An 18,719-nucleotide genomic window follows, 5' to 3' on the forward strand; every position below is an offset into this window, starting at 1 on the left:
CCAATACAAACAGAAACGGTACAATAATAAAAAAAAAACATATTAGAATGGTCACGGCGTGTCCGCAACCGGGTGCAGTTTTTGAAGAAAAGCAAGGTGTCCATTTCACCAAAACAGGGAGACGTAACCAGGTAGGGGTCTGTCCTGCCCCGAGTCCTTAACAGTCTTTAGTCCATTCCTAAGTTACGCTCCAACCAATTGTACAAGGATTCCCGGTAATCCACCAAGGACTCCTAAAAATAACTAGAAACACATAATTATTTACAAGTAACAGACAGGTGACCACAAATAAAACAATTTAAACACTTCAAATCCTCCAACGTGCGGGTAACTGGCCTCTAGTGGCCCTAGTGGACCTACGGAGCTGACTGTCTGGCCCTGAACTACAGGGTGTAGGAGCTGTCGAGGATAAACTGGGCAGCTGTCTACGGGCTCTTTGGCTCACTAGGGGTATGGCAGGCTCACTATAAGCAGAGGGTTGATCCTCCTGATCTGCTTGTGTGGAGTCTTCTGCCTCCTGGACCGGCTGTTCTTCCAGCTCTACCGGTTGCTCCGTAAGTACTTGGGATGCTGGTTGGAGGAACGTGAGGACGGGTACCACAACTGCACCATTGACTTGAGTCCAGGACCGAGGGAAGTCTCCGAGCACAGTACTAACCACATCTTCCCTTTCCTCTACGGGTCGAGGGTCTTCTTGTTCCTCTTCAGGGTTCCGTAGCTGTTCGGGACACTTCTTCAGGTGATCCCGGGATACAATGGTTGTGGTTTCCCCTCCGTCTTTACTGATGGTACAGACCTTTGGGTTGTCGTGGCTTGAGGGCAGTACGATGTACGGGTCCTTCTCCCACTGGTCGTCCAACTTGTGGAGCCGTCTTTTCCTCTTCAAGACCTGCTCTCCGGGTACCAAGGGAACAGCGGGAGCATACTGGTTGTAAGTTTTCTCTTGTCTTTCCCTAGCTAGACAGAGACTTCGCTCCACGCTCTCCTGTACTTTCCGGTACTGCTGCTGCCTCTCTGTGTCCCAGTCTGCTTCCGGTGAAGTGTCCTCGGGTGTCAGGACTCCCATCTCCAGGTCAACAGGTAGCTTACCGGGTCTTGCCCTCATTAGGTAAGCCGGGGTACAGTTGGTGGAACCTACAGGGATGTAGTTGTATAGGTCCACCAGGTCGGGCAGCTTCTCAGGCCACAGACTGCGTTCTTCCAGGGGCAATGTTTTTAGAAGATCTATCACCACCTGGTTCATTTTCTCACAAAGTCCATTAGTTTGCGGATGATAGGGTGTCGTCCTGATCTTCCGGCAGCCATACAGAGTACAGAACTCTTGGAAGACCTCCGCTTCAAAGGCAGGTCCCTGGTCCGTCAGCACCTGCTCTGGGTAGCCGTGTGGACGGCAGAAGTGCTGCTGGAAGGCTCTAGCTGCTGTTTGAGCCGTTAAGTCCTTGACGGGGACGACAACCAAGAACCGGGAGTAGTGATCCACGATGGTTAATGCGTAGACGTAGCCACTTCTGCTTGGGGTCAGTTTTACATGATCCAAGGCGACCAGTTCCAACGGCTGCCGGGTGACGATGGACTGAAGGGGGGTCTTCTGGCTGGCACGGTCCTTCCTTCTTAGGTTGCATGGGCCACAGTCTCTGCACCACCTCTCGATGGTTCCTCTCATGCCTACCCAATGGAACCGCCCGCGTAGCAGGAACTCCAGCTTCTTCCATCCGAAGTGCCCAGCCCCGTCGTGGTATGCCTCCATCACCATAGCTGCGTCCCTTCTTGGCACCACTACTTGCCAGATCAGTTCATGCGTCCGGGAGTTAACCATTCTGCGGCACAACTTCCCCTTGTAAAGGAACAATCGACTCTTCTCTGCCCACAGTTGCTTGGCCTCCTCCGGAGCGTCTGGGTCAAGGTGAGCTTCTGGCTGAGTCAGCATCTCCTTCACCAGCCGGACGGCAGGGTCACTGTCTTGCGTTTCCGCCCAGTTGTAGTGAGGTAAGGGGTTGAACGTAGCGGCTTGCTTACCCCTTACACGGTGGGAATACTGGATAGTCCCATGACGGTGGAACGCAGGGAGTTCGACCTCTTCCAAGTCTTCTGAATCCTCACCCTCGTCCGGTAGGTTTGGCATCCTGGACAGGGCGTCCGCGTCGGTATTGGAGCGTCCTGCCCGGTATTTGATTGTAAACTCATAGTTGGACAAGCGGGCCATCCATCTCTGCTCTAGGGCACCGAGTCTTGCAGTGTCCAGGTGTGTCAACGGGTTGTTAGCCGTGTACACGGTGAACCGGGAAGAAGCGAGGTAGTGCTTAAAGCGTTCGGTGACTGCCCACACCACTGCCAGGAACTCTAGCTTAAATGAGCTGTAATTCTCAGGGTTTCTTTCGGTGGGTCGCAGTTTTCGGCTGGCGTAAGCAATTACCCGTTCTTTCCCCTGCTGGATCTGGGACAGTACGGCTCCTAGCCCGATGTTACTGGCGTCGGTGTAGAGGATAAAGGGCTGGCTATAATCAGGGTACGCCAGGATTTCATCCCCCGTGAGGGCCATCTTCAGCTGACGGAAGGACTCTTCTTCCAGCTTCTCACATCTGAAGGGTGGCTTCTGGTTCTTGGCTTTCCTGGACTGGCCTATCAGGAGGTCCTGCATAGGGGCTGCCTTTTTGGTGAAACCGGGAATGAACCTTCGGTAGTAGCCTACCAACCCAAGGAACTGCCTCACTTCCTTTACGCTGGAGGGGCTTGGCCATTCCTTAATTGCGGTGATCTTATCAGGGTCGGGAGCCACTCCGTCCGCACTCACCACGTGTCCCAGGTACTGCACCTTTGGCTTCAGGAGGTGACACTTGGAGGGTTTCACCTTTAGGCCGTAGCTTGCCAGAGCTTCGAACACTTCCGCCAGGTGTTTCAGGTGGTCCTCATAAGTCTTGGAATATACGATGACATCGTCCAGGTACAACAAAACCGTCTCAAAGTTTCGGTGTCCCAGACAGCATTCCATCAATCGTTGGAAGGTTCCTGGTGCGTTACAGAGCCCGAACGGCATGCAGGTAAACTCACTAAGTCCCATCGGTGTGGTGAATGCAGTTTTCTCCCGGTCCGCCTCTGCTACAGGAACCTGCCAGTACCCGCTAGTGAGATCCAAGGTAGAGAAGAACTTAGCAGATTTTAAAGCAGCCAAAGACTCCTCTATCCTTGGTAACGGGTACGCATCCTTGTGTGTGATACGGTTGATTTTCCGGTAATCTACACACATTCTCATGGTGTTGTCTTTCTTTTTGACCAAGACTAGTGGAGCTGCCCAGGGGCTACAGCTATCTCTGATTACCCCAGCCTCCTTCATGTCTCTAAGCATCCCCTTGGCGTGTTGGTAGTGTGCAGGGGGTACGGGTCGATACCTCTCTTTTATGGGAGGATGGTCTCCCGTGGGGATGTGGTGTTCTACCCCCTTGACTCGCCCGAAGTCTAACGGGTGTTTACTAAACACTCTCTCATACTCTTGAACCACCCGATAGACTCCCTGTTTCTGGTGTGAGGGAGTGGAGTCAGTACCCAAATGTAGTTGCTGACACCAATCCTCCATTTGTTGTTTAGAGCCGTTACCTTCCTCCGGAGAAGATGGAGGCAAGGGTTCTACGGACTGTATGGAATTCTGATTGATAGTATACAATTTGGCTAGCGTGGCATACCGGGGCAGGTACACTTCCCTCTTCCCGATATTTATTATGCGAACGGGCACCCTCCCATGGCGTACATTGACCACCCCCCGTGCTGTCAAAATGGTGGGCCTACTGTCTGAGTAAACTGGTTCTACCATTGCCTGGTAATCTCTACCCCTCAGACCAATAGCCGCCCGGCACCAAATCATCATTTCACTTTTTAGGGGCATGGCAATAGGAAAAGGGTCACACATTCTCACGCTACCAATCTCACCGCCGGAGAGTTCCACCTGTTGCCGTCGCATCAGTGCCCGGATCTCTTTTTGGAGCACTCGCTGCTGGCCGGAGCTGGCGTTCTTGGCAACCTGCTGTAAAATAAAAATCACCTCTGCAAGACAATTTTCAATTACATTAGTTCCGAGAGTTATCTTAGGGTGACTCTCGCGCTTGTCAATGTCCACAATGATCAGTCCCTGGGCTGCCAGCTCGACTCTACCGATTTTAATGGTCACCTCTTTAAATCCGATCTGTGGCACGGGCTGACCATTGCTGGCGATGATACTCAAGTCGTCGTCAGGGTAGCGGGTTATATCCGAGTCATTCCAGTACTGCTTGAAGAGCACGTACGGGATGGTGGTGACCTGTGACCCAGTGTCCAGTAGGGCACTCATAGGAATGCCATCCAGTACCACAGGCAAGACTGGACGTCCTCCCACATATTTGTCACGCCAGTTCGATGGGCCTGGTGATCTTTTTCCTGGGGGCTGGCCCTCTACCCCAGGTTGTGCCAGTTTAAAGGACAGTACCTTGCCATATGTCCGGGTTGATTGCAGCGGCGGCAGATAGGTTGTCCGTCCTCGTTGTACCGGTCGCTAGGTCTTCCTCTGGCCGGTGGGGTCCTCCTTGGTCGACGCCACGGGATGTCCTCCGGTCCGGATGCCAGCTGGATCTTCCCTGGAGTGGATGGAGTGGAAACCTGTAAAGACTGCACAGTTCGGGTTAGCGCAGCAACGCTTTTAGCTAGCTCTTGGACCTGATGGTGCAGGTCCGGAGCCGGGTCATTGTTCAAAGCCTGCGCGTCAGCTCCCACAGGCCCTGTCGACAAGGGCGCCGCCTCCTGGTGGTAGGCGGTAGTAGGGCGCCTGTGGGTCACAACGCCACCCGGTGCCGGTTCTCGGAGCACCCGGATGGCTCTGTCCTTGAACTGTGCAAAGTCCAGATGAGGATCCTGTAAGGCCATTGCCCGCAACTGGGTTCGGTGGGCATTGCAATATAGTCCCTCTATAAATTGTTCGGTCAACAGCCTGTCCTCGTTTCCCACGCCGTCAGGGTCGGTCTGCTTAATGGCTCTCAGGGCCTCTTGTAGGTTTAGTGCATAGTCCCTTATACTCTCATGTGCTCGCTGCTTGCACCCATAGAATCTAAGCTTAATCTCGGCTGAGGTGCGGGTATCAAAGGTGTCCCTCAGCCGGGTTAGTATCCCTGCGACAGTCCTCCCCCCAGGTGGCCAGGACTTTACCTCCCTTTGGGCTGCCCCAGTTAATTGGGCCACCAGGATGCTCACTTTTTGCTCTTCTGTGAGGGGGTACACCTGGAAGAGGCTATCCAGCTTTTCTCTAAAGTCATGCAGAGTATGTGACTCCCCTGAGTACTGGGGTAGCCAGGCCGCTCCCGGGATATAGGGCATGGTGAAAGGCATGACTGCAGCAGCGGTGGCGCTGGCGGGGGTTGAGGCAGTGAAGCTCTCCTCCGTATCCGACATCTTCCTCCCCCCTAGTGGACCGTGGCCTACCTTGCGATGATCCTCTTCCGTAGGCCACGGCTCCGCAGTGGATCGTCAGGGTTGAGGACCTTCCGTCGCGCTCCTGTGACGTCATCGTCTGCTGGGCTCCTTCCAGGACCTTACGCGACGTCTGGACGTGAGGCGGAGCTTCAGTTCTCGCGCACTTTCGGAGTCCACGCGCGGCGTCTTCAAGATGGCGTCCAACGGCGGGAAAACTCCACGGGTGGCGGGAAGAAGGCTGAGGATGGCGCCGGATGGCGGGAATCTTCACCACTGGTAAGTTTGAACGGTCTTTTTCAGGCACGCAGTACCCGGTGGTTGCGGGCACGAAATCCTGCCGACTACACCAAAAGTTGACGCGCCCTGGGCCTATGTGATGTAGCATTGCGCACGCAGGGACTACCCGGAGCCGGATCTGATAGGGATAGTAGTCTCGTGGCGGTGACCCGGTCCGTGCCCAGGGAGTCAGACTAAGTGGCGGTATATTAGCAGTAGATGTAGGACGACTACGCCACCCGTTGAATGCAGCTATGGAGCTGCCGCTGCAGGGCAGACCGCTGAGGCCGGTGGAAAGATGGTGCAGCGTGGATGGTATAACCCCCAACGGGAGGGGTATGGCCTCAGGGCAGCCGACGTGGATGATGGGGGTAGCAGGAATCACTCAGAGACGATGCGGTGTAGTTCAGGGTCTTTACTGGTGACAAAGATAGACCCTCCCGGAGTACTGGCTAGCGGTCGGGGCCTGGTCAGTCCTTGAGCAGATGGGATCCCCCTTGGCCAGGCAGAGTTGTAGGCCTCCCCAACTAATTGTACTCTTCTGGCTACCTTGCTAGAGGCGGGTAAAGGTAGCCCACGTCCCTGAGTGTACCGTGTGGTGCTCACCCGTATGGCCGGTGACTCGGGGCCTTCTAGTGGCTTCCGCTCCACGACGGCGGTGCTGGTCCCACGCGTGTGACCGTGCCTTCGGGTTTCTTGGCCAGAGGACCTGAAATCCCCTGCCGGGCGGTTTCTGCTGCTGGGTCTGGGTTAATCCCCACAGCCTCGGACTCCGGGTCCGGTGGTAACTCTTCAATCAGGGCGAGCTCTACAGCTGCCAGCCCCTGACTCCTTTTAGCACGACTTCCCCAGAGCTCCTCATCTCTCTTTCCTATAGCTGCTTCTCTTCTTCTCAGCTCTACTCTTCTCACTAACCCTGCCTCAGCCCCAGCTTTATATAAGGGAAGTCCTTCCCCTCCCAGGACTGGGCAGGAGGTGTGGCATGCATAGGATTCCTGACCAAGAGACCTCCCACCTGCTCTCAGACATAACATTGCTGTTACTGTGGAAACCAGACCCCTGGGGTGCCACACTTATATAAACAGATGACTTTACATTTTCCTCTTATTAGAAATCTTAAAAATTTCAGCTCTGAAGAAAAGAGGGATTTTTAATATTATAGATTACTGCTCATTGCCTAGGTTACCAGCCACCTCTCCAATCAGCAATCCGGCCAGCTTCATGCGCTACTATGAAGCGGCTGAATTGCTCTTCTCCTTAGATGCTGCAGAGGCAAAGCTGCCTAGCCTTGTGGCATCGGAGAGAGCGCAGATTGGACTGTCAATTATCAGGAGCGCACTATAGCTGAGCAAGCAGGGAGTCGGGAGTCTGGGGAGCAAGTAGCTCCTAAAAACACATAATGAGATCACCTCGTTAAGTAAAATTATCTAAAATTTAATGTGTGCATGTTTTTATAACATAGTAAAGAGAAATTATATAGACCTGTAATAAATAAAATTAATAAGAATAAATAACCTGCTGATTCTGATGTATTATTGATGGGGGGCTTTATGTCATATGATGAGATGTAGGATTCTATAAAGGGTCCAGATGCATGAATGATCACTATTTTTCTATAACCAAATCCAATGTGTGTGAATTCTATAAAAACACACAGTTGTGTAGAATAGATAGTCTAATAATTAGTAACATTAGAAAAGATGCTATAGGAAGAGCAGAAGATGGAGAAACTATCAGAAGATGGTTTGGGTGCAGCCGCTCTGCTCACTAATAGGGCCAGACATGAAAGAAGATTATATAACATTTTTGTAGATTGCTAGAAGCTGGGATGGTAAAAAAAAAAATCACCATCTCAGCTATATCTTTGATCATAGCACTAGCAATAGAGATTTATTTGGAAGTATTAAATCCTATGTGTGGGTTGCACTGAGCAGGATGAAAGTTTCTCTAATGTTTTTATTGTGGTTAACACTTTTCTGCATTCATGCCAGTAGACAGGGGAAATACATAGTTAAAAATTAAAACCTAGTCAAAATAAAAGCCTGAAAAACCACAGACTGGCAGTCCATGCTGAAATGATGTGTGGGTGTTTCGCAGAGGGAGCCAACCATGGCAGGGCGGGGTGCTAAAACCTAACACTGCTGCTTTGAAGGTATCACGGCTGAAAAGTTTTATTCTTATTAGGACAAAAGGAAGATCCAGTTCATGAATGTGCATATCGACACCTGTGTTTAGAAAGATGTATGCGGAAAGCGCCTGACCCTAAATAATGACTTATTATTCTCACTGAGTCTACTATGTTAGTCTATTGATGACTTGTTTTATTTTCTGTTCATTCACTATAATGTCATCAATTCACCACCATGGGAATGCAACAGAATTTTTCAACTTAAAAAGGCATTCCCATCTTGTACGTGTGTATAAATGAAGTTGAAAAATTCTATAAAATATATAAATCTCAATGGGACTCATGTCTACCTTGATGGATGGGCCGTGACGTGAACCAATGTCAGTGCCGAGGTGGTCAGGATGCCCATTCATTTGAACCACATTCTTGAGATAGATGCAAATCCCACTGGTGGAGCCCACATCTACTATACTTTTATTTCTCAGCAAGAAAATTTATCAGCACGAAAAAATAGGGAAAAGCGGCACATCCAAAATCCTTAAAATAAATCTTCTTTATTGATTCTTCATAATTGTATGTTAAAGCTTATCCTTCAAATGATGCAAAAAACGGACGCATTTCTAGTGCTATGATTAAGGGTGTTGTAATTCCAGAAAGGCGGCAGTTTTCTGCATCATTCGGATGATAAGTTTTAACATACAATTATGAAGATTAAAAAAAATATTTATTTTAAGGATTTTGGATGCCCGGTTTTTCCTTTTCTTTTCATGCTTATAAATTGTGAGTTGGTGTCTGCAATGTGATCTGGCAACAATTTCCAATAGGATCTGGAGTCATTAGATCATTTGCAAATACTGCAGATGTGATTAGCCCATTTCCTATTCAAATATACGGTATACTTTTATTGCATATCCTGTCGCTATGCCATAATTATATGATATGTGAATACCCCCTTTAAAGCCTAATTCCACAATGATTTTTAAAAAATAGTATAAAATCGCTATCCCTTTTAGCCACCTTGTTTTACTCATGTTAGCTTTCTTCTCTGAGTCTCATTTTACTATGTCCTTCTTGTATCATGGACAATTGGAAATTGCATTGTGCTGGTTACTACTGGTGACCACCTCCATTGTGTGCATTGCATGAGAGGGTGCTCACTGATATAGGACGTCAATCACAACTGAGCAAGAAAGAGGCATCAGACTGGAAAATGTAGTCAGCATATCGAAAAATGCTTTATTATTAGCAAATGACAAAAAACATTTTCCAGGTGGAATAACTGAAAAATGAAAATTGTGTCATTATGGAGTATCAAGTATTCTACTTAAAATAGCGGTAGCTATTTTTTTTTTCCTAACAGTGAATGAAAGTCAATGTTGTATCATTGTTGGTATAATTGCAAGAATAGACAATGCCGAATAGACCCCCTTTAATTTAGGAAAGATGCCGTATCTATAACAGACCAGTAGGTTTTCCACCACTCTTGAAGAAGAGAAGAAGAGCAACCTGTGTTGTAAAGGATCATTGGTTTAAAGTGTAACTGAACTTTCAGAAATCTTTTGACATGGCATAACGACATGGTAGAAGTATTAATCATTGGGAGTATGGGAGCTGAGACTACCACCAGTCACTAAATTGAAGGGGCAGAAAATTAAGGGGGAATCAGTAAAAAGTCTGAGTCTATTTTTTTTATATATATAAAAAAAATATTGTATATGTTTTTGAAACTATTTACTGCATTTTTCTTTTATTTCCCACATATTCTATACTTTGGACCAGCTTTTAGAGAACCCTGCTGCAGTATGATCAGTGCTTTTCTGAAATGGAGCATATTTGCTAATTCAAGTATATTAGCAAACGTTCTGTAAAGGCATCCTTACCTTTTCTGCCAGATTATCAATTCACCAAGGAGACACCGGTTAATTCAATTAAACATTCTAAGATTCAATTAGTCTGGATTTTGTAAAGGGTTGTGCCATTTTACTTATTGTTTTGTCACTAAGGGATAGCGTTAGTAAATTTACTATATTACGTTACAATTGGGGACAGGAGAAAATGTTTAAATTTCCAAAGAGTAAATGTCTAATTGAGGGAAAGGAGAATAGCTGGTGCCAGATTAGAGTAGGATGCCTGTTCTGCAATCAGTTCTGTGTATAGACAGGTCAAGGCATCGAATACTACAATATACCAGTAGTGTACTCTGATTTTTTTTTTTTAACAGACCTGAAGTGATGCTACTAATCTAAGGTCCCTGCCCCAAGTCTTATACTTACCAGTCACTGTCAGAATATTTTACCGCCGCTGCTCCTGCCGGTCTCCATCAGTTTGTGACCTGCCGTAACACTCCACTGTTTGCTGGGTGATCTGGAGGTCGCACCTCAATGTAAGTCTATGAGAGCTAGAACGAGGGTCTCACAGACTCACATTGATAGCTTGTGAACGTTACCTATGACTTCTGGTCAGTCAGAAATTGTGGTCACAAGATGGCGGCACCAGGAAGAGCTGAAGACGGTGGGTGATGAGTAGAATTCTAGGGTCAGGGAACTTAGATTAGTAGCACCACTCCACTGGTGAAATAAAAAAAAGTCTGGAATGTGCTTTACTATAATACACTACATTGCAATATGTGAAAAAATGTTAGTATCTGTTTTGTTTGGATATGTTACAGTCATGACCAAAAGTGTTGGCACCCTTGGACTTGTTCCAGAATAAGAAGTATTTCTCCCACAAAATTATCGCAATTACACATGTTTTGTTATACACATGTTTATTTCCTTTGTGTGTATTGGAACAACACAAAAAAAAACTGAGAAAAAAAGGCAAATTGGACATAATTTCACAATAAAACCCCCCAAATGGGCCGGATTCAATTGTTGGCATCTTTCCAACAATGTGGGTAAACAACTTTGTTTCAAGCATGTGATGCTCATCCAAACTCACCTGTGTCAAGTAACAGGTGTGGGTAATATGAAAATCACAGCTGAAACCAGATACAAAGGGGAGAAGTTGACTTAATTTTTGCATTGTGTGTCTGTGTGTGCCACACTAAGCATGGAGAACAGAAGGAGGAAAGGGGAACTGTCTGAGGACTTGAGATCCAAAATTTTTGAAAAATATCAACAATCTCAAGGTTACAAGTCTATCGCCAGAGATCTTGATGTTCCTTTGTCCATGATGCACAATATAATCAAGAAGTTTACAACCCATGGCACTGTAGCTAATCTCCCTGGATGTGGATGGCAAAGAAAAATTGATGACAAGTTGCAACACAGGATTGTCCGGATGGTGGATGAGCAGCCTCAATCAAGTTCCAAAAAAATTCAACCTTTCCTGCAGGCTCAGGGTGCATCAATGTCAGCTCAAACTATCCGTCGACATTTGAATGAAATGAAACATTATGGCAGGAGACCCAGTAGGACCCCACTGCTGACACAAACTCATAAAAAAAGCTAGACTGCAGTTTGCCAAAATGCATATGAGTAAGCCAAAATCCTTCTGGAAAAGCATCCTTTGGACAGATTAGACCAAGATAGAGCTTTTTTTGTAAAGCACATCATTCATCTGTTTACCGAAAACAGAATGAGGCCTATAAAGAAAAGAACACAGTACCTGCAGTCAAATCTGGCGGAGGTTCAAAGATGTTTTGAGGTTATTTTGTTGCCTCTGGCACTGGGTGCCTTGACTGTGTTCAAAGCATCATAAAATCTGAAGATTACCAAAGGATTTTGGGTTGCAATGTAGTGCCCAGTGTCAGAAAGCTTGGTTTGCGTCCTAGATCATGGGTCTTCCAGCAGGACAATGACCCCAAAGATACTTCAAGAAGCACCCAGAAATTAATGGAAACAAAGCATTGGAGAGTTCTGAAGCTGCCAGCAATGAGTCCTGATCTAAATCTCATTGAACACTTGTGGAGAGATCTTAAAATTGCTGTTGGGAGAAGGCGCCTTCAAATATGAGAGACCTGGATCAGTTTTCAACAGAAGAGTAGTGCAAACTTCCAGATGAGAGGTGTAAAAAGCTTTTTGATGGTTATAGGAAGTGATTGATTGCAGTTATTTATTCCGAAGGGTGTGCAACCAAATATTAAGTTGAGGATATCAACAGTTTTGTCCAGCCAATTTTGGGGGTTTTGTGTCAAATTAAGTCCAAGTTGCCTTTTTTTCTCTGTTTTTTTTGTGTTGTTCCAATACACAGAATGGAAATAAACATGTGTATAACAAAACGTGTAATTCTAATAATTTTCTGGGAGAAATACGTCATTTTCTGGAACAATTTCAAGGGTGCCAACACTTTAGACCATGACCATATACTTCACTGTTCTGTAGCATAGGGGAAATTTGTCCCCAACACATCAAAGCCTTTTCGCCAGAATTCTATAGTGAAAAGCTGTCAAGAGTCACACAGTTTTTGTGCAACACCATTTTTTGCCCAGCTCTAACAAAGTAGGTGAAGTTGAGGCTTAATGGGGGCATGACAAGACGTGGAGATTCCCACTCATCAAATTCATGACTAGCAGCAGTGTTCATCCCTGACTGGAGTAAGATTTGTCGCGAGGCACACACAATGGCACATGCCACATTGTTCCTCACATGTGCCTCTTAATGAATCAGAAACTTTGCTCTCCACTAGTGTTGAGCGAATTTGTTCGGCATTTCAAATTCGTGTTTATGTTCGGGGTTCCGGCTTGTTCGCGCCAAAAAATCGGCTCCTCCCACAAACATCCCTGATTTGTCACGCAGATGTTATCTGCGTGACAGCATGGCAAATCAGGGATGTTCGTGGGCAGAGCCGATTTTTTTGCGCGAACAAGCTGGAACCCCGAACACGAATTTGAAATGCCGAACAAATTCGCTCAACGCTACTCTCCACTTTGCGTCCTCATCAAGTGAAAAACACTGGTCTTGATGAATCTGGGCTTTTTTGTTAAATGCACTGCTATATGTATGCCATAAGGTTGGGTTGCCATCATGCATGTGCCCCAATTCAGGACTTCTGTCAAACAAACGTGATTCAGACAAGATCCATTGGAACCATGGACACAAATGAGGCAAAAAGAGTCAAGAACATACATTTTGGAGGGATTTTAGACATTATGGGGAAGCCCCTGATGGAGTCATGGATACGATACAGATATGATGTGAACCCAGCCCTAAATGTAAATGATCTCAAATTGTTAATTACGGTACTGCTGTTCTAGCCTTTCTACAGATGTTGCTCCAACTACCAGTAATGACTTAAGGCTTACTAGCATTTATTCTGTGATGCCACCAGGATCATCTCATCCATTGAACCCTAAAAGTGTTGTACCTTATTTTTATTATCCAACACTTCCAAACTGTTTGTTGTGATTTTCTAGTGATGGGTTCATTCTTCTGCAATGTTTTCCCTCATTACACAACATTAGCTCCTTTTTCACAGATGGTGATGGTGTGTGCAGTTTAAAGCTAAACCTTCTGCTCCCAGAGATGCCTGGAGTGCACTAGAAGTCAGAGAGTTAAGTCTTCAACAGAGAGTTTACCTGGCTGTAATTCTCGGAGTAGACGCTAACTCCATTTGAACATTGATCCAGATTATTAAAGGGGTTTCTGTGACATTTCAAAAGTTGCATATGAGTATGGAATATTATAAATATCCATTACTTACCATTCCAACGCCACGCTAGTCCTGCAGTAATTCCAATGGTGCATCCATCAGTCACCCAAAAGCTTCCTTTTGTTTTGTTTCCTTTAGTCATATATTAGCTCATTGTGTAGTCAGATGGTTATAATCACATGTATGTAATAGTTGGGAAATCAATAGGTAGTATATAAAAAAGGTCTTTCCATGGAATAATATGCAATAATTAAGAAAGAATGTAAGCCGCTTTATTTTCTGTGATCTTGTTGGAGTTCTGGACTTTTGCTACTAATCTTAAAGTAGTCCAATTTATTATCAATTTGTATTCCATTTCATCATTGAATGACCTTTTTACCATACTACTTGCCACAAATTTGGAAGAGCCTGTAATATCCCCCAAATATATAAATTATTTTCTTATTGCTCTTGATCCATTACATTGTTACATATAACCTGCAAAGAAAGGAGGCTGTTTGAAGGCAAATGTCAGGTTTCTCTTAGGTACTTGTATACTATTCATATATTATTAGGTGCTATTGTTATTTTGTCTAATCCCTCTATATAACTACTCACAGCAGACAAGGTAAAACCATAAATTACACACAATATAATCATTGCTGATTGTCTGCTCCACTTCAGCAAACTCGCACAACTTCATCTCTGAGCACAGCTTGAAATTAGATCCTGAGAATTGCTTTCAGAATAGCAGGAATTGAGAACAAGATGTTGGGAACTCAACACTAGCTAGAAATTGTATCAATAATTCAAATATGGGAAGAAGCCCAGAATAACTGAGTCCATATGGACTTGTTCAGTAGGTTTATGTGGAATCAAGGTGTGGACAAATTATTGGGGAAACCTGTGCAGCCACTCAGGGGCCCAGGAGGTAGGGGGCCACTTCTACCTCTAAAGCATGTGGAAATGTGCATTTTGATGACTGCAAAGGTCCCATGTAATGTTGGTTCTCTTCTCTCTTGTGTCCACCAGTACATGATAATAAAATCATAAAATCAAGACAGTTTAGCTATATCCATGCCCCCCCCCCCCCAACATTACCCAAATTTGTAAGGCTCTGTTCACATGTCAGTTTATCTTTTCCATTGGTCTGTTCCGTTCATAGCAGACAAATGGAACAGAGAAATGGAATTAGCATCCTATGCATTCCTATGTCCCCCATTGATTAATATGGGGTCCCTATGCTTGTAGTTTATTTTTAGGAAGGAAGAAAAAAAGTTCTGCATTCAGAACTTTATTTTTCTGCACTAAGTATAAACAACAAGCAAAAAGCAGACGAACCCCATATATATTAATGGGGACACAGAAATGCACAGGATGATAATTTATTTATCTGTTCTGTTTGTGTGTTCTAAACGGAACAGACAAATAGAAAACAATCGGAAATGTGAACTGAACCTAACTGCCTTTGGCAGAGATTCACCTATTCTACGAAGTAGCTCTGCCATAAGGGTTGTGTAAATTATGACATCCTTAGTAAAAAGGGAATTCTAAGCATATTATGTAGGCAGTCCCTTAAAGAAGCACTCCTCCTCCTATCAAAGTTTTTATCCTCTTAATATATTGCAGTCATTATATTATATAGCACTGGCTCTATGTAGAAACGGGAAGTCTCTTTTCCCTGCATGAGTCATCATTAGAACTATAAGGCTATGTGCCCACGTTGCATTTATGAAGCAGAAAATTTCTGCTGCATAAATGCAAGTCCTCTCCCGGAAAAACGCATGCGGAATTCCGCACGCGTTTATCGCGCTTTTTTCGCGCGTTTATCACGCGTTTTCCACATGCGGAATTGCCTTGCGTTTTTTATGCATTGAACAAAGGCAATTCTGCTTGCGGAAACGCAAAATTAAATGACATGCTGCGGATTTTTGAACGCAGCATAAACGCTGCGGAAAAATCCGCAGCATGTGCATAGAACTTGCGGAATCCCATTGGGGACCATGGGGTGCGTGTTACCAAGCGTTTTTCAAGCGTTTACGCTGCGGAAATTCCGCATCAAAAACGCTTGAAAAATGCTACGTGGGCACACAGCCTAATTCTATGTCAATGACAAAAGGAAACAAGGAAGAGAGATCAAAGCAAGGCGTCAGGAGCAGCTTGATCAGGAGTTGAAGAGGGAGTGGAGCTGGGCCGCCAGGGACTTTGCAGTGGTGTAGAATTGTAGTTCTAATGATGACTCTTGCAGGGAAAATAGATTTCCTGTTTCTACATAGAGCTTTGAAGGATTCAGCTAATCAGTTTTTAATCACTTGATATCATAGACTTAGTGGAATAGAGAAGAATTAACTGGGTAGAGGGGAAAAATTAGCAATTTTAAGTACACAGTGCTGTATAATACTGTATGATGACTGCAATATATTAAGATAAAAACTTTGATGGAAGTGCTTTAATTATTTTTTATTTTACTATAAAGTAACCCTACTATTTAAAGAACTCATATAATGACCTATCCCACTATGTAGAATATATTTTAGTATTTATATATACAGTAGATTGTAGTTAGGAAATCATTGATGACATAGAAGACAAGTTACATGTTAAAGCACTGCTTCTATTTCTCCAGTGTAGTAATAATATCTACAGACCTGGCCAATGCGCCTTCAAACATTAGTGCAGTTGCCTACTTATTAAAAATCTACAATTATTTGTAAAAGGGAATCTGTCACCAGGTTTTTGCTACCTCATCTGAGAGCAGAATAATGTAGGCAAAGAGACCCTGATTCCAGTGATGTATCACTTAGTTTACTGGGTGCAGCAATTGTGATACAATCATAGTTCTTCAATGTAGCATGAAGCAGAGCTGAGAAAGCTGACTCCAGCCACACTACAGCTTTCTGTGTACATTGTAAGTGAGCTGCTTATCAAAAAGGGGGCGTGGTCGGACTACGGCTCACAATTCAGCTAGTTACCGCAATGATAATGTCCTAGTGATAAAACCTTCATTGTAAGTAAACAACAGCACACAGCGTGATAAGTTACACATCACTGAATTCAGTGTTGAAACCCCTACATCATGGTGTCCTCAGATTTCACATCAAAAACCTGCAGACAGATTCTTTTTAATGTCTTGCTAATTTATAAATGTATGCAATCTCCTAGGGTGGTCTATCTGGGACCTAAAACCTACAGAAATGCGTCCAATCCTATAGTAGTATATCAATAATAAGTGTTACCACCAGGGGCTGGACACATACAGTAGAAGATGCCAGGGTACTGTTAGCCTTTCAGGGTTGCCAACTCCCAACCAGTGTCACATCTCAATAATCAACGGTGGTCCATAGGTCAATTGACTGCTTTCCAGCCCATGGCTAAGTGCTGATCAATAGTGTGAAAAGCTGATCGTAATTGACAGGCCAGACTTTCCAGAGTAGCTGTGCACCGGCTATTGTAGCCTGGTTCAGGGGTGTGTGGTAGAGCGCTTTGTCTTGTGACTCCCGATTAGAGGAGGAGGCACCGAGACCCCGTGCGCCTGAGACTGCATGACCGGCTTGATGCAATTAAAATGCTTGTCAGGTAGTTGACGCTGGAATCTTGTGACAAGACGCTCCGTGTAGACACCAGGGCAGCTTTTCAGTGAAAGTGAGCGATGACGCGCCTCTTGTCTGCTCTTCCTTCTAGAACGTTCCAGATCTAGAGGCGAGCCTTCTTCTTATTCCTCGATTTCCATCATCATTTTATCTGCTTGGCATCGATTAACCATTAATTCACTGACTGTCTTTTTTTTTCTTTCGACTACCTTGTTTTTTTTTATTTATTTCCCATTCTTTGTTTCCTTCCATCTTAACACCTGCTCATTTACCCATCATTCACCCCTTTCTCTCTTGTTCGTAGGTCCCTCCTCCTCTTCGGGAATAGAGGGTTTTTTTCTTCTCTCTTTCCTCCACTGCTTCTCCTTTTCTCTCCCACCCCCTCCTCTTTTTTTCCACCCTCCCTCACCCCCTCTCTTCGGTACCACTGCAGGCTTCATAGAGACAGGCTGGTGGCTCACACAGTCCTGGGCAGCGAGCTGGTGGAGAGGAAGGGAGGGAGTGCGGAAAGTGTATTGTAGCCCCTGTATTTGAGGCTATTAGCCAGTTCTGCCAGTACCTTCTTCCTAAGCATCAGCTGAATTAAAACAAAGAGCATTATGCTGCAGTGCCAGGGAGCAGAAGGTGTGTTGTTAAAGCCACATCGTTGCTGTCTGTAGAGCTTCTCTTAGCTCGGGGAGTGCATCTTCCCAAAGCTTTCATACGAAAAAAAAATCATAAAAACAAAAAAATCTAACATCTCGTCTTCTTGTCCCCTCTGTTTTATTTCTTCAGTTCCTGCCTGATTCATCCTTTTGTTCCTGCCTCTCAATCCTGCTTCACCATCCGGATAAAGAGGTATTTATACCAGCGCTTAAGTATCTTTGCAGCGTGCAAAATGCTATTGTTGTTGTGTAGAAAACAGGCAGCCCTATGCCGCCACCTCGACAGGAACTTATTTCTGCAGGAATCTATTAGCCGCCTTGCAGCTTCGAGGCCTTTTAAATGCCTTGTAAAAATCTAATGAGTGCTGCAGCCATATGCATTAACATGTTCAGCTCCCAGTGGAAAATACAAGCAAGGGGTTGGGATGTCAAATTTATTATCTTGCGTCGCTTTAACCCTTGCGTGTTAACCCTTTCTGCATTCGGGTGTTGCTAGGAGTCACGGGGTTAACTGATATGTATCCCAGTTGTAATTGATAATTGCGCTGTCACCATTGTAGGCAATTTTTTTTTTTCGCTGCATCATCCATGTATTGCAGGACTAGTAAAGGTGCAGACAGAATTGCCTGCTGAATCAGCAGCTCACACTAGGCCTTTAACTATCGTTATATGTAAAATATGCCCATTTCTCTGGTCATTAAAGCTTAATTAGGATTTTATGTGACGATTCCCAACCTACCGCATATAACATTATTAATGATTTGTATATATCTATATATTATGGCAGATATGTATATGCTCTTGTATTTATTTATATATTACGGCAGATACATAAATGCTCTTGTATTTATTCATATATTGCGGTAGATACGTAAATGCTCTTGTATTTATTTATATATTACGAAAGACATGTAAATGTTCTAGTATTTATCTATTACGTCAGATATGTAAATGCTCTTGTATTAATTTATATATTACAGCAGATATGTAAATGCTCTTGTATTTATTTATATATATCGACAGATACGTAAATGCTCTTGTATTTATTTATATGTTATGGCAGATATGTAATGCTCTTGG

The 18,719-nt window shown here is 44.9% G+C and overlaps 1 protein-coding gene across 13 annotated transcripts in view; it reads left to right on the forward strand.

Annotated features, from left to right (window-relative positions):
* MAP2 (microtubule associated protein 2) overlaps window positions 1–18,719 on the forward strand; it is a 304,763-nt gene that overhangs the window by 126,965 nt on the left and 159,079 nt on the right. For 10 of the 13 annotated variants that reach the window (XM_073646562.1, XM_073646567.1, XM_073646566.1 and 7 more), the window contains exon 3: window positions 17,770–17,832. The exons of 1 other annotated variant lie outside the window; for it this stretch is intronic. The gene's annotated coding sequence lies outside the window, so the exon portion shown is untranslated. Of the gene's footprint in view, window positions 1–17,081; window positions 17,105–17,386; window positions 17,620–17,769; window positions 17,833–18,719 lie in introns of those variants that run through there. 2 more of the 13 variants (XM_073646564.1, XM_073646563.1) reach the window with 2 other exon arrangements.

This window comes from Phyllobates terribilis, unplaced genomic scaffold (genome assembly GCF_046119375.1).
Source record: "Phyllobates terribilis strain yellow unplaced genomic scaffold, ASM4611937v1 Scaffold_9__5_contigs__length_417890890, whole genome shotgun sequence".
Lineage (NCBI taxonomy): Eukaryota > Metazoa > Chordata > Amphibia > Anura > Dendrobatidae > Phyllobates > Phyllobates terribilis.